The sequence below is a fragment of the Somniosus microcephalus genome, chromosome 4 (genome assembly GCF_052327205.1).
Source record: "Somniosus microcephalus isolate GS21.2 chromosome 4, FLI_Smic_1.0, whole genome shotgun sequence".
Lineage (NCBI taxonomy): Eukaryota > Metazoa > Chordata > Chondrichthyes > Squaliformes > Somniosidae > Somniosus > Somniosus microcephalus.
The window spans coordinates 40,715,729-40,730,998 of NC_140990.1; positions in this window are offsets into that span (position 1 = coordinate 40,715,729).

Below are 15,270 nucleotides of genomic sequence, written 5' to 3' on the forward strand. Positions count from 1 at the left end.
CAATAAAAGTTGATTTGATTTGATTTTTTTTGATTTGAGTCCGAACCAGTCGCTCCCGTTAAAAGCCTGATCCCGGACCGGAATAGACCTCGTCAGTGGTTCCTATTGGTTCAAGGTCACTCCCCAGTGATGTCTGGGTTTCTTTTTACATTCACTCCGATAATACGAACCAGGTACTGTGCGGTCTGCCCGGGGTGCTGACTGTACCAGAACACATAAGTTCTACTGTCGCTTGATTTCAAGGTGCAGGTTAGAGTGACATTATTTTCCTCTTCAACCGTCATTTCAGGGACCGGCTGTTCCACTGTGTCTTGGTGGCTCCATTCTAGCATGAAATAATAGCAATACTCACCACCATCATCATCATCTCAATCAACATATTCATCGTCATTTCACCAATAATAACATCGGGGTTACAGGAGTCAGGGGGAGAATTCATTTTTACTGGGAAAGAAATATTTACTGAGAAGTGATATAATGATGAGGAGCGGTGCGATACGGTTCTGCATGATTTCCCTGAGTCTGTAACTCTGCAGTCCGGAAAAGGCTTTGTCGGAGCAGAAATAAAGAACCCCACCAACTGCACTGCTGATCCAACCAATGCCAAACAAGGAACAGAGGCCGCAATCTCTCCAATAACACGGGGCTGGCAAGGCGGGTCAGAGCGAGAGCAGCAAACGGAAGCTGTGGGTGGGGCTGCGAATTCAGGGCTCTGTGTAACCGCAGAAAGTGCGCGGTGTCGCTCAGCTGCACTCGGAGCTGATGGAACGGAAAGGGCGATGGTTGGGTCTCGAGAAGCCTGTGGTAAACCTGCTACTGCTCACTGAGACAGTGACTGGGACCAAATAGAGTGAGACGGAAATGAAGGAAGTATAAGAAATACAGTGTTTAATCAGCTATAATATAGGTTTTTGAGACACAATATCTGGCTCACGTGTTTTTATATATGATCAACAAATGCTAATTCCCCTCAATCACCTCATACTAAATCGATATAACAGAATCCGCCAGCAGAGGGAACCAAACTGAAGCAGCGGGCTTAGAAAGTCACGTGATGCAAACGCCAAAGCCAATCGGTAGTCTGAGTGACGTCATAACGAAGTCAGCCCCCTGCGGTGTGCGGGTGGAACAATGAGCTGAACAGCCCGGATTACCGCTCTCCTCAATCTCTGCCTCATTCCAGTCCAATTCATTGCGACGGATCGAGTCACTCGTGTTGCTAATAATACTTGCGGCTGTGTTCGACAGTAAGTACTGGATGATATAAAATAACACACGTTAACCGATTGATGCAAAGATCTTGTGTAAGGCTTTAATGCAATTACTCATGAGAAATATCCACATGATGGGCAGCTGGGTAGATGGGAGGCTAGAGACACAAGTTTAGATCGATCCAGTTTAACCGTCTGCTGTTTTGTTCCCTATCTTCACAGGCGGACTATGTGCAGATCCAGCAACACAGTCTCTGGTGACAATCGCCGTGTCAGAAGAGAGTTCGGTGCAGTTAGATTCCGAATATACAGCCCCGAATATTTACACTATGCAATGGTACCGACAGAAACCGGCACAGCATCCAAGCTGGATAATTAGCAAACTAGTAGCACATAAGGGTGAAGAAGACTCAGGAGAATATCTGGCGGATTCTAACACATCTAGAAAGCACGGTTACTTCAATATAAGTGGCTTGAGTGTGGAGGACGGGGCGGTCTATCACTGTGCAGTGAGGCATAGCGTCAGATACAAGCAAAGGCCCCGTACACAAACCTCAGCGAGTATTTACAGCTCCATTAAATGTTCTTTGTGTTTGTATCTGTGGTTTACTTTGACCTCAAGCCCACAGAGACCAAAGACTGTCAGGTTTCTGTATCAAAGATGATATGGTTGTCTTTGTCTTTGACCAAATCAGCGGAGAACTGATCAGGGAAATCTGGTGACTTGTCTCCCTGTCCCGAGCAATATCTCGTCAGTAAATATCACGGAGATTACCAGGAATACTAGATGGACCAGTGGAGGTAGGGAAACCTATCGTATGTGGTGAAACTACAGCTGAGTATCAGGGTCTGTTCTTCCACAACCGTTCATTCAGACGGATCCTGGGACACTGAGTCTGCGCCACTCGTTCATGTAACAAAACACAGACTGTCAGTCTGGCAGTAAAGATAACCCACGAAACATTTAAACACAGACTCACTGGGCAGCACGACCATTATTATCAGTAAGGAATATGTGAGCACATGATGCCTGGTTTTGAGTTCGACAGAAAATAGAAGCATTTTTATAATATGTTGACCCTTCTCGTCTGATATTAAAGAGAAAACTGAATTCAGGAGCAGGCTTCACTTACTGGGAGATTGGTGGTGGCTCCCATTGTTAGAAAACACTGAGCGCTCTGATAATGGCACAGCCTGCAGTTGTTGTAAAGTTTGTGCTGATCTTTGCTGCATTGTGTCTCCACCGCACAGAAATAGGTGGTGGTGTCTGTCACTCGAGCGTCGCTAACAGTCAGAGCACTGCGCTTCTCTACTGAACTGAACCGAGCCGGGATCCTGCTCTGATCGCTGGTAGCGGTCGCCAGGTGCTGCACGGTTCGCCTCGGGTATTGTCTGTACCATTGTAGGATCCGTCCTAAGATTGTGGTGGAACAGGTCAACGATGCAGTGTGTCCCTCGGGAACAACCACTGACTCGGGAGACTGCCATACCTCTTCACTGCCAGTGGCACCCGAGAAGAGTCTGTAGATATAATCTAATCTAATTAATACAGCGCAGTTGATTATAATTAATACAATACAATTTAATATAATATAACATAACATAACATATCATAATAAAATATAATACAATACTGTAGAATATAGTATACAATACAATATAACACAATACAATGTAATATAACATAACATGATATAATATTACATAATATAATATAATACAATACAATAAAATACAATATGTAGCATAACATAATCTAACATAACATAATAATATATCAATAAATATTATGTATCTACGATGTAAAATATTCCCGATAAACAGCGATTGTGACCACACCACTAAGAAATTCAGGGAGATAATCACTAAAGTGAAGCTCCGCTTAATGTCGGATCCTATCGATCTGTGTAAATTGACTGTCGGCAGATCTAGGCCGAGAGAGGCCCCTGACTGAGCTGCAGCTCGCTGACAGCGCCGTGCACTACTGTGCACTGAGGCCCGCAGTGAGAAGGGCCTCGGGACACCTTGTGCAGAAACCGCGTTCTGTGAGATCAGCTCAAAGGAGATACTTTAAACCCAGACACCAGATGGCGCTGACAGAGCGCGGATTCCCACCGCCGGTCACCTTACACCAACCAATACGTACTGACACTTTCTCAACATAAATTAACGTGAAATTGTTTTTTTACGTCATATTAATGCTCATTAATGTCATGCAATCCCTTACAGTTTATTAATTTCACAAGTTAGTTTAGTGTTAATGATCAGTGTGCCTGCAGAACCTTGGGATCGTTTGCAGTGTGTTCTATTTCCCAGCGCTAGTCTCAACCCCTGGTTTTAACCCACATCACTGTTGAAGATTTCGGTAATTATTGAATAATATAATAATTCAGCAATTCATGTCGCGAGCCTGCGTGCCCCGTATTTGTAACGAATGTGCAAATGGCGCAACCCTTATAGAGAGGCAGAGTTATATCATATGCGAAGGGGCCATTATTGTTCAATTCAGTTCCTCACAGGTGGATCTCACGTGTGACAACACCGCCCGCGGAAGCCCCGCCCACAGCTTCGGTTTGCTGCTCTCGCTCTGACCCGCCTTGCCTGCCCTGTGTTATTGGAGAGATTGCTGCCTCTGTTCCCTGTTTGTCATTGGTTGGATCAGCTGTGCAGTGGGACGGTGATCTGCATTTCTGCTCCGACAGAGGATTTCCCGGACTGCAGCGTTACAGACTCAGGGAGCATCATGTGGAACCGACTCACACCGCTCCTCATCATTACATCACTTCTCAGTAAGGATTTCCTCCCCAGTGAACATCCATTCTCCTCCTGACTGCTGTAACCCAGCTGTGATAATTGGTTAGATGATCCTGAGGATGATGATGGTGATGATAATGGTGATGTTGATGATATGACTGTTACTATTATTCTATGTTAGAATGGAGCCACCAAGACACAGTGGAACAGCCGATCCCTGAAATGACGGTTGAAGAGGAAAGTAATGTCACACTCACCTGCACCTTGAAAACAGGCGACAGAAGCCCTTCTCTGTTCTGGTACAGTCAGCAGCCCGGGCAGCCTCCACAGTACGTGATTCATCTTATGAGAGGGATAGTGATCTTGAACCCCGACTTCACTGACCGATTCTCTTCTACGTACCATCGAACTACCAAGATTACCGAGCAAACGATCGGCAAAGCCCTGATCTCCAACATCGCCGTGTATGTCTGTGCCATGAGCCCCACACTGCTGCAGAGATATTGCGGATCCCGTACAAAAAACCACACTGAAAGTTCCAGTTAGTGCTCACCAGGGGGCGCTCTCACACCCATAAACAGCAGCGACAATTCAGCCTCCACAGTGACAGTCACAGGGACATTCTTAAAAGGGCAAAAAACACAATACTCAACAACACCAGGTGAACTCCACTGGCGTAATTATATTGGTGATTTCAACTCCCATTTATAATTTTAAAAAACTTCACAAATCCATCGGTGGCGCCTTACCTCCCCTCATGTCTTTCGATGCCCTTTCCCTGCCTATACCTTCTCATGCCTTGTCTCTGCTCCTCACCCGTAATCCTCTGAACTTCCTTCAACCAGCCTTTAGTTTAACGATGTAAAACCTTTGCTGCTTCTCTGTACATTTATTCAGAACCGCTCCAACACAACTTCCCATAAACAGAAACTGCAGACAGGTCAGTGAGTGAACACGGGATTTCTCACCCTGTTCACAGACATCTGTACAGTTCTCAGAATATCCACCAGAGGGCGGAAGGTCACAATATTTATTCTTTTGACCCAGGCCCCGGGCAGTGAGTTAAAAGCTGTTTCTCCAAAAGTTGTGTCTATTTTGGAATGAATTGAAGATTAATATTTGAAATCCACAATGCGTTGTTGATACGCTTATCAATTATTCCATAAAAGGTGATGAATTAGGATAGTAATGAAAAGGTTTTTATTAACTAAAGAACAGAGCATGCCTCTCGTTGGGGACTGGTCCCAAGAAGGAAGTGGGCTGCCGAGCAGCCAACTTTATACCAGGTCACGTAGGCGGAGCCAGCTGAGGCATGCATTGGTACACAGTGAGTAGCAAGAGGTAACAATGTGCCAATAACGATAACAGTAGTGAACCACAGTGAACAACAATGAAAACAATAACAGTGGTTTACCACATTCACCCCTTGTTTAAAATTGAGTCCGGCGGGGTGAAGTGTGCTAAAAGTTCATGTAGGTAAGTCTATCAGGAGGCCTTGTATGCCATCCTGATCGTCGTAGCAGCGGCGGCGGTGGTGCAGTATCCAACGTCGAATCTGGTGTCTGAGTGGTCAACGAAGGGTCCTGGGGCTCCGGCATGCCGTCTACAGGGGTTGGGTTGGGAGAAGTGGTGGGGAATAACGGTGGTGATTCAGGGGCGCCCGAGGGTGCGAGGTCTCGTATGGAGACCGTGTCCTCCCGCCCGTCTGGGTATGCCACGTAGGCATACTGGGGGTTGGCGTGTAGGAGGTTCACCCTCTCGACCAGGGGGTCCGTTTTATGGGTCCTCACGTGCCTCTGCAGTAGGACGGGCCCAGGAGAAGTCAGCCATGTCGGTAGCGAGGTTCCCGATGTGGACTTCCTGGGGAAAACGAACATTTGCTCATGAGGGGTGGCATTAGTGGCAGTACAAAGCAGTGACCAGATGGAGTGGAGCGCCGCAGGGAGGACCTCCTGCCAGCGAGAGGTCGGAATGCCCTTAGATTTCTCTCTTTCCACCTGGCCGTTCCCCCGGGGGTTGTAGCTGGTGGTCCTGCTCGTAGCAATACCTCTCGTGAGCAGATACTGCTGAAGTTCGTCGCTCATGAAAGAGGAGCCCCGGTTGCTATGTATATAGCTAGGGAACCCGAACAAGGCGAAGAGGTCATTCAGGCATTTGATGACCGTTGTACTGGTCATGTCTGGGCAAGGGATGGCAAAGGGAAAACAGGAGTACTAATCAACTATGTTGAGGAAGTACACGTTGCGGTCAGAGGAAGGGAGAGACCCCTTAAAGTCGATGCTCAAGCGCTCGAAGGGGCAGGTAGCCTTGATCAGGTGTGCTCTGTCTGGCCTATAAAAATGCGGTTTGCATTCGGCACAGGTTTGGCAGTTCCTGGTCATAGTCCTGACCTCCTCGATGGAGTAGGACAGGTTGCGGGCCTTAATGAAGTGGCAGAATCTGGTGGCCCCGGGGTGGCAGAGGTCATTGTGGAGGGTCCGCAGTCTATCAACCTGCACATTGGCGCATGTACCTCGTGATAGAGCATCTGGGGGCTCATTGAGTTTCCCGGGCCGGTACAAGCTATCGTAATTGTAGGTGGAGAGTTCAATTCTCCACCTCAAGATCTTGTCGTTCTTGATTTTGCCCCTCTGCTTATTATTGGACATAAAAGCAACAGAACGCTGGTCAGTGAGAAGGGTAAATCGTTTTCCGGCCAGGTAATGCCTCCAGTGCCACACCACTTCCACAATAGCCTGGGCCTCCTTTTCGACAGAGGAGTGTCGAATCTCGGGGCCCTGGAGGGTCCTTGAGAAAAAGGCCATGGGTCTCCCCGCCTGGTTAAGGGTTGCAGCTAGGGCGAAGTCGGACGCATCGCTCTCCACTTGGAAAGGGATGGACTCATCCACTGCGTGCATTGTGGCCTTCGCAATATCACTCTTGATAAGAGTGAAGGCTGCACCCACCTCTGATGTCAGGGGGAAGGAGGTGGACTTGATGAGGGGTCTGGCTTTGTCTGCATAGTTGGGCACCCACTGAGCGTAGTAAGAGAAAAACCCCAGACATCTCTTCAGTGCTTTTTGGCAGTGGGGGAGGGGGCGCTCCATAAGGGGGCGCATTCTGTCGGGGTCGGGCCCAATGACTCCATTCTCCACTACGCAGCCGAGGATGGCAAGGCGCTTGGTGTGAAACATACATTTCTCCTTATTGTATGTTAGATTCAGCCACTGGGCCGTACGGAGGAATTTCGCGAGATTAACGTCATGGTCCTGCTGGTCGTGGCCGCAGATGGTGACGTTATCCAGATAGGGAAAGGTGGCCTGCAGCGCGTTCTGGTCGACCATCCGGTCCATCTCCCTTTGGAAGACCGAAACCCCGTTGGTGACGCCGAAAGGAACCCTAAGGAAGTGGTAGAGGCGGCCGTTTGCCTCGAAGGCAGTATACTGGCTGTCCTCATGGTGGATAGGGAGTTGGTGGTATGCTGATTTATGGTCAATGGTGGAGAATACCCTGTATTGCGCAATCTGATTGACCATATCAGATATGCGGGGAAGGGGGTATGCGTCCAGCTGGGTGTACCGGTTTATGGTTTGGCTGTAGCCAATGACCAGGTGGCGTTTATCGGCGATCTTAACGACTACAACCTGGGCTCGCCAGGGGCTGGTGCTCCCTTCGATAATGCCCTCCTTCAGGAGCCGCTCCACCTCAGCACTAATAAAAGCTCTGTCCCCGGCACTGTACCACCTGCTCTTGGTAGCGATGGGTTTACAGTCGTGGGTGAGGTTAGCGAACAGGGGAGGGGGGGACTTTGAGTGTGGAAAGACTGCAAGTGGTGCGCGGCGGGTGATTTAAAAACTGTTGGTTGCAGACTGTGAGTGGGGGGAGGGGTCCACCGTATGCCAATGTGACACTTTTGAGGTGGCACTGAAAATCCAACCCTAGCAGAATGGCAGCGCAAAGACGGGGCAGGACAAGAAGTTTAAAATTTTTATATTCGGTGCCCCTAACCGAAAGGGTCACCACACCGTAGCCACCGACGTCCGTTGAATGAGACTTGGACGCCATAGAAATCTGATGGCGCATTGGCAGGACGGTGAGGGAGTGGCTACGCACCGTGTGGGGGTGAATAAAACTCTCCGTGCTCCCGCTGTCAAACAGGCAAGTAGTGGCGCGGCCATTTACCGTAATGTCCATCATGGACCTGGACAGATGATGAGGGACAGCTTGATCCAGCGTAACGGAGGCCAGTGTATGGCTGAGTGAGCCGATATGGTCGTCAGACGAGACGGCGGTCGAGTCTGGAGACAAAATGGCAGTTGAGTGCGGTGGGCAAAATGGCGGCGGCCATGATTCCGATCCCCACATGGCCGGAGGTGCACAAAATGGTGGAGAAGATGGCTGCCCGCACGGTTCACACACGGCGCTGCTGGCGTTCGCGGGTTTCCCTCTGCAGGCGTTGGCGTAATGGCCTTTCTTCCCGCAGCCACAGCAGGTAGCGGTCTTCGCCAGGCAGCGCGCTCTAGGGTGTTTTAACAGGCCACGGAAGTAGCATTTTTGGGCCTGGTTACGGGACATCGTTGCAGTAGTTGGTACCGGGGGCGGCGGTCCCAGTTGATTTCGGGACATTGCTGCAGTAGTTGGTACCGGGGGCGGCAGTCCCATGTCCCAAGGTCGCGATGGCCATGGCGCAGCACCGTTACGTGAGTATGCTTCGAGGTTTTGGTGGGCCGCATCTAGTGAGAGCGTGAGGGCTACGGCCGTCTTCAGGTCGAGCTCCTTGCTTTCGAGCAGTCTCTGCCGGGAGTAGTCGGACTGGATGCCCTTAACGAAGGCATCACAGATAAGTCCCTCCGCGTGCGCAACAGCCGTTACCGCCTTACAGTCGCAGTCCCTGCAGAGTGTCTGTAACGCCCGTAAAAATGTCTCTACCGATTCCCCCGGTTGCTGCCTGCGGGATCCCAGGAGGTGTCTGGCGTAAATCGTATTCACTGGGCACTTGTATTGCCTTTTAGCAGGTCGAGAGCTGCCGTGTACGTAGTAGCGTCCCGGATGAGTGTATATACTTGAGGGCTCACCTGGGTGGTCAGAACTTTTAATTTGTTCTCCTCCGATGTCACGGCAGAGGCTTCTAGGAAGGATTCAAAGCAGCTCAGCCAGTGTTCGAAATTGGTAGCTGAACCCGCCGCTTGAGGGTCGAGGTCCAGGCATGCTGGTCTGAGGGCTCACAGCAACGCCTGCTGTTGTTGCTGTTGTTGCTGCTCAGGTCCCGACATTTTAATTTTAGTTAATAAAATGATACGCTTATCAATTATTCCATAAAAGGCGATGAATTAGGATAGTAATGAAAAGGTTTTTATTAACTAAAGCACAGAGCATGCCTCTCGTGGGCGACTGGTCCCAAGAAGGAGGTGGGCTGCCGAGCAGCCAACTTTATACCAGGTCACGTAGGCGGAGCCAGCTGAGGCATGCATTGGTACACAGTGAGTAGCAAGAGGTAACAATGTGCCAATAACGATAACAGTAGTGAACCACAGTGAACAACAATGAAAACAATAACAGTGGTTTACCACAGCTGTGTTGGTATGTCGGGCAATAATCATCACGAAAAGACATTCATGATGTTGAAGAATTGAATTCTGACACTAAACAGTAGGCAGGACCAGAGAGTGGAAGGCTGTAGAAGATGGGGAAAGGAATATTAAAATGTGAATGAGGCCTGATTCCTGAAGCCATTAACTGCACCGATGGTGGAGATCGATGTTTACGGGGCGTGCTGTGTTTGTTTTTCAGCGCCACGTCCTTTTCTACTGTGAGTGAAAGTTGTAAGGACAGTCTTTTCACGCTCTGCTGGTGTTGAGCTCTTGTAATCGAGGATCCGCCCTACATCTCACCCTGGAGGCTTTGAACCCGCTCCCCCGCTCTGCTCCCGGGGACTTTAAGCGAATGAGCGGTAAACTGCTGAAAAGCGCCGATGCGCCGCTCCCTCCATTCTCCTTCATTGCAAATCCAAAATCTGAAGATTATGAATCTTTAAAGAATTAATTACTGGCAGAAATAAGGTCTGAAATCAACAGATAGAACTTAAAGACATTTTAGATACAAACAACAAAAGGGGTCGGTGTTCGAAACGCTGTTTAAATTACAGGGAGAGTTTATTCTTTAAGTCTGTTCAATTGTTTGTTCAGTAACAGCAGATATCATCGTTCTAATATCACGCATCTATAAATCACTCCAATAAATTACGGAATCGTTATTTCACTGAATCGTTAGGGAAAGCTCACTGGAGTCGTGATTACCAGTATCCTGAAGGTAAGGCGAAACAAATTCTAGAGAACGAATTGACCCCGGAATAAAATAATTCCGTTAGCAACCCTCTGCTTTCCGGTTCCAATAAACAGACAAGGGTTCAATCCCACCGGTCTCTAAAAGCAGAACCATGTAGCTATGTAGCTCGGGGTGTTTCCATTCACTGACAGCCAGCTCACCACCTACCGGTCTCACAGCACCACTGGGGCCACTAGGAAGTGAGGTGAGAGCATCCTGAGACACGACAGCAGTTTATTGAGGGCGGGGATTAGAACGGGAGTCTTCAAATATCCAACACTCTATTTTACAGAGCGGACAGCGACAATGCGGCTACTCAGCATCTGGGTTGTGTGGGGGGCATTTCTGACAGGTAATTGTGGACCAAACACACTTCAGCTTTTCTCTCATTTCTAACATGTTTTGAATCTGAATTTTAAACACCCGCCGGTCTGATCTTTTCCTGTTTGAACATGTTTTTCAGACCTGAGTCTTGGAGATTCTGTCACTCAGCCGCTGTCCTCAGGAGTTAAGACAGAAGGAGAAGCGGTGACTTTAAACTGTACCTATGATACTACACAGAGCAGCTATTATTTATACTGGTACCGGCAACACCCAGACACACAGCCCGAGTTTATACTGAGGAAACACTCGGGCGGTGCTGAAGATAAAGCAGAATTTGCTAAAACCCGTTTCTCTGCTGAGCTCCAGACCCCGACTAAATTCATCAGTTTAACCATCTCGGGGCTACAGCTGACTGACGCTGCCGTGTATTACTGCGCCCTGAGACTCACAGTGATGGAAAGCAGTCAGAGCCCTGTACAAAAACAGCCATTGGACTGTAGGGCGGAGCTCCTGTCTGTAGGGGTTGTGTAGAATCGCGGCAGATGCAGCCACAATGAGCACGCCGAGAGGAAACCAGATTAACCTCAGATCAAACTGTCACACAACTGTTTCCAGGAGCGGCCGAGAAAACAAACTGCAGAATGCAATCGGCCCGAAAGATCGATCACAGAATGAACCGATCGGTTAAACTGTCCTTTCTGCTTCTGATCAGCTGTTTTCCCTTAAAGTTATGGATCGAGTACTAAAAGGTGTCAGTTAAATAATATTAACACTTTAGTTTGAACACGACATGATTGGACTAATCCTTACCGACAATAAGCACCCCAAACACAACCCAGGCACTGAATAGCCGCATCCACATCAATGGGGCGGAAGTGGAAAGGGTGGCCAGCTTTAAGTTCCTCGGAGTCCACATCACGGAAGACCTCTCCTGGTCCCTCAACAGCTCCTCTCTGGTGAAGAAGGCCCAGCAGCGCCTATATTTCTTGAGGAGGCTGAAGGGATGTAATCTGTCACCCCCGATCCTCTCTAACTTCTACCGCTGCACTATAGAGAGCATCCTGACAAACTGTATCACGTTATGGTACGGCAGCTGTAGCTCCCATGACCGGAAAGCCCTGCAGCGGGTAGTCAAAACTGCCCAACGCATTAACGGCACCCGGCTACCGACCATAGAACATATATATCAGAAACGCTGCCGACGGAGGGCACGGTCCATCATCAAAGACCCTACCCACCCCAGTCACAGTCTGTTCGCCCTCCTACCATCTGGAAGACGCTACAGATGCATTCGCACCCGTACGACCAGATTTAGGAACAGCTTCTTTCCCAGGGCTGTCATCCTACTGAACTCCACAAATAAACACTAAAGCCTGCACATCTGCCGATGCACTTTATTATGGTCATATTTATGCTAATATATATGTACAAATGTATGTTGAAATGTTAAGTGTCCTAATCCAAATTGTACACTCTCGGGAGCCGCAAGCCTACATTTCGTTGTACTGCACTTGTGACAACAATGACAATAAAAGTTGATTTGATTTGATTTTTTTTGATTTGAGTCCGAACCAGTCGCTCCCGTTAAAAGCCCGATCCCGGACCGGAATAGACCTCGTCAGTGGTTCCTATTGGTTCAAGGTCACTCCGCAGTGATGTCTGGGTTTCTTTTTACATTCACTCCGATAATACGAACCAGGTACTGTGCGGTCTGCCCGGGGTGCTGACTGTACCAGAACACATAAGTTCTACTGTCGCTTGATTTCAAGGTGCAGGTTAGAGTGACATTATTTTCCTCTTCAACCGTCATTTCAGGGACCGGCTGTTCCACTGTGTCTTGGTGGCTCCATTCTAGCATGAAATAGTAGCAATACTCACCACCATCATCATCATCTCAATCAACATATTCATCGTCATTTCAGCAATAATAACATCGGGGTTACAGGAGTCAGGGGGAGAATTCATTTTTACTGGGAAAGAAATACTTACTGAGAAGTGATATAATGATGAGGAGCGGTGCGATACGGTTCTGCATGATTTCCCTGAGTCTGTAACTCTGCAGTCCGGAAAAGACTTTGTCGGAGCAGAAATAAAGAACCCCACCAACTGCACTGCTGATCCAACCAATGCCAAACAAGGAACAGAGGCCGCAATCTCTCCAATAACACGGGGCTGGCAAGGCGGGTCAGAGCGAGAGCAGCAAACGGAAGCTGTGGGTGGGGCTGCGAATTCAGGGCTCTGTGTAACCGCAGAAAGTGCGCGGTGTCGCTCAGCTGCACTCGGAGCTGATGGAACGGAAAGGGCGATGGTTGGGTCTCGAGAAGCCTGTGGTAAACCTGCTACTGCTCACTGAGACAGTGACTGGGACCAAATAGAGTGAGACGGAAATGAAGGAAGTATAAGAAATACAGTGTTTAATCAGCTATAATGTAGGTTTTTGAGACACAATATCTGACTCACGTGCTTTTATATATGATCAACAAACGCTAATTCCCCTCAATCACCTCATACTAAATCGATATAACAGAATCCGCCAGCAGAGGGAACCAAACTGAAGCAGCGGGCTTAGAAAGTCACGTGATGCAAACGCCAAAGCCAATCGGTAGTCTGAGTGACGTCATAACGAAGTCAGCCCCCTGCGGTGTGCGGGTGGAACAATGAGCTGAACAGCCCGGATTACCGCTCTCCTCAATCTCTGCCTCATTCCAGTCCAATTCATTGCGACGGATCGAGTCACTCGTGTTGCTAATAATACTTGCGTCTGTGTTCGACAGTAAGTACTGGATGATATAAAATAACACACGTTAACCGATTGATGCAAAGATCTTGTGTAAGGATTTAATGCAATTACTCATGAGAAATATCCACATGATGGGCAGTTGGGTAGATGGGAGGCTAGAGACACAAGTTTAGATCGATCCAGTTTAACCGTCTGCTGTTTTGTTCCCTATCTTCACAGGCGGACTATGTGCAGATCCAGCAACACAGTCTCTGGTGACAATCGCCGTGTCAGAAGAGAGTTCGGTGCAGTTAGATTCCGAATATACAGCCCCGAATATTTACACTATGCAATGGTACCGACAGAAACCGGCACAGCATCCAAGCTGTATAATTAGCAAACTAGTAGCACATAAGGGTGAAGAAGTCTCAGGAGAATATCTGGCGGATTCCAACACATCTAGAAAGCACGGTTACTTCAATATAAGTGGCTTGAGTGTGGAGGACGGGGCGGTGTATTACTGTGCAGTGAGGCATAGCGTCAGATACAAGCAAAGGCCCCGTACACAAACCTCAGCGAGTATTTACAGCTCCATTAAATGTTCTTTGTGTTTGTATCTGTGGTTTACTTTGACCTCAAGCCCACAGAGACCAAAGACTGTCAGGTTTCTGTATCAAAGATGATATGGTTGTCTTTGTCTTTGACCAAATCAGCGGAGAACTGATCAGGGAAATCTGGTGACTTGTCTCCCTGTCCCGAGCAATATCTCGTCAGTAAATATCACGGAGTTTACCAGGAATACTAGATGGACCAGTGGAGGTAGGGAAACCTATCGTATGTGGTGAAACTACAGCTGAGTATCAGGGTCTGTTCTTCCACAACCGTTCATTCAGACGGATCCTGGGACACTGAGTCTGCGCCACTCGTTCATGTAACAAAACACAGACTGTCAGCCTGGCAGTAAAGATAACCCACGAAACATTTAAACACAGACTCACTGGGCAGCACGACCATTATTATCAGTAAGGAATATGTGAGCACATGATGCCTGGTTTTGAGTTCGACAGAAAATAGAAGCATTTTTATAATATGTTGACCCTTCTCGTCTGATATTAAAGAGAAAACTGAATTCAGGAGCAGGCTTCAATTACTGGGAGATTGGTGGTGGCTCCCATTGTTAGAAAACACTGAGCGCTCTGATAATGGCACAGCCTGCAGTTGTTGTAAAGTTTGTGCTGATCTTTGCTGCATTGTGTCTCCACCGCACAGAAGTAGGTGGTGGTGTCTGTCACTCGAGCGTCGCTAACAGTCAGAGCACTGCGCTTCTCTACTGAACTGAACCGAGCCAGGATCCTGCTCTGATCGCTGGTAGCGGTCGCCAGGTGCTGCACGGTTCGCCTCGGGTATTGTCTGTACCATTGTAGGATCCGTCCTAAGATTGTGGTGGAACAGGTCAACGATGCAGTGTCTCCCTCGGTAACAACCACTGACTCGGGAGACTGCCATACCTCTTCACTGCCAGTGGCACCTGAGAAGAGTATGTAGATATAATCTAATCTAATTAATACAGCGCAGTTGATTATAATTAATACAATACAATTCAATATAATATAACATAACATAACATATCATAATAAAATATAATACAATACTCTAGAATATAGTATACAATACAATATAACACAATACAATGTAATATAACATAACATGATATAATATTACATAATATAATATAATACAATGTAATAAAATACAATATGTAGCATAACATAATCTAACATAATATAATAATATATCAATAAATATTATGTATCTACGATGTAAAATATTCCCGATAAACAGCGATTGTGACCACACCACTAAGAAATTCAGGGAGATAATCACTAAAGTGAAGCTCCGCTTAATGTCGGATCCTATCGATCTGTGTAAATTGACGGTCGGCAGATCTTGGCCGAGAGA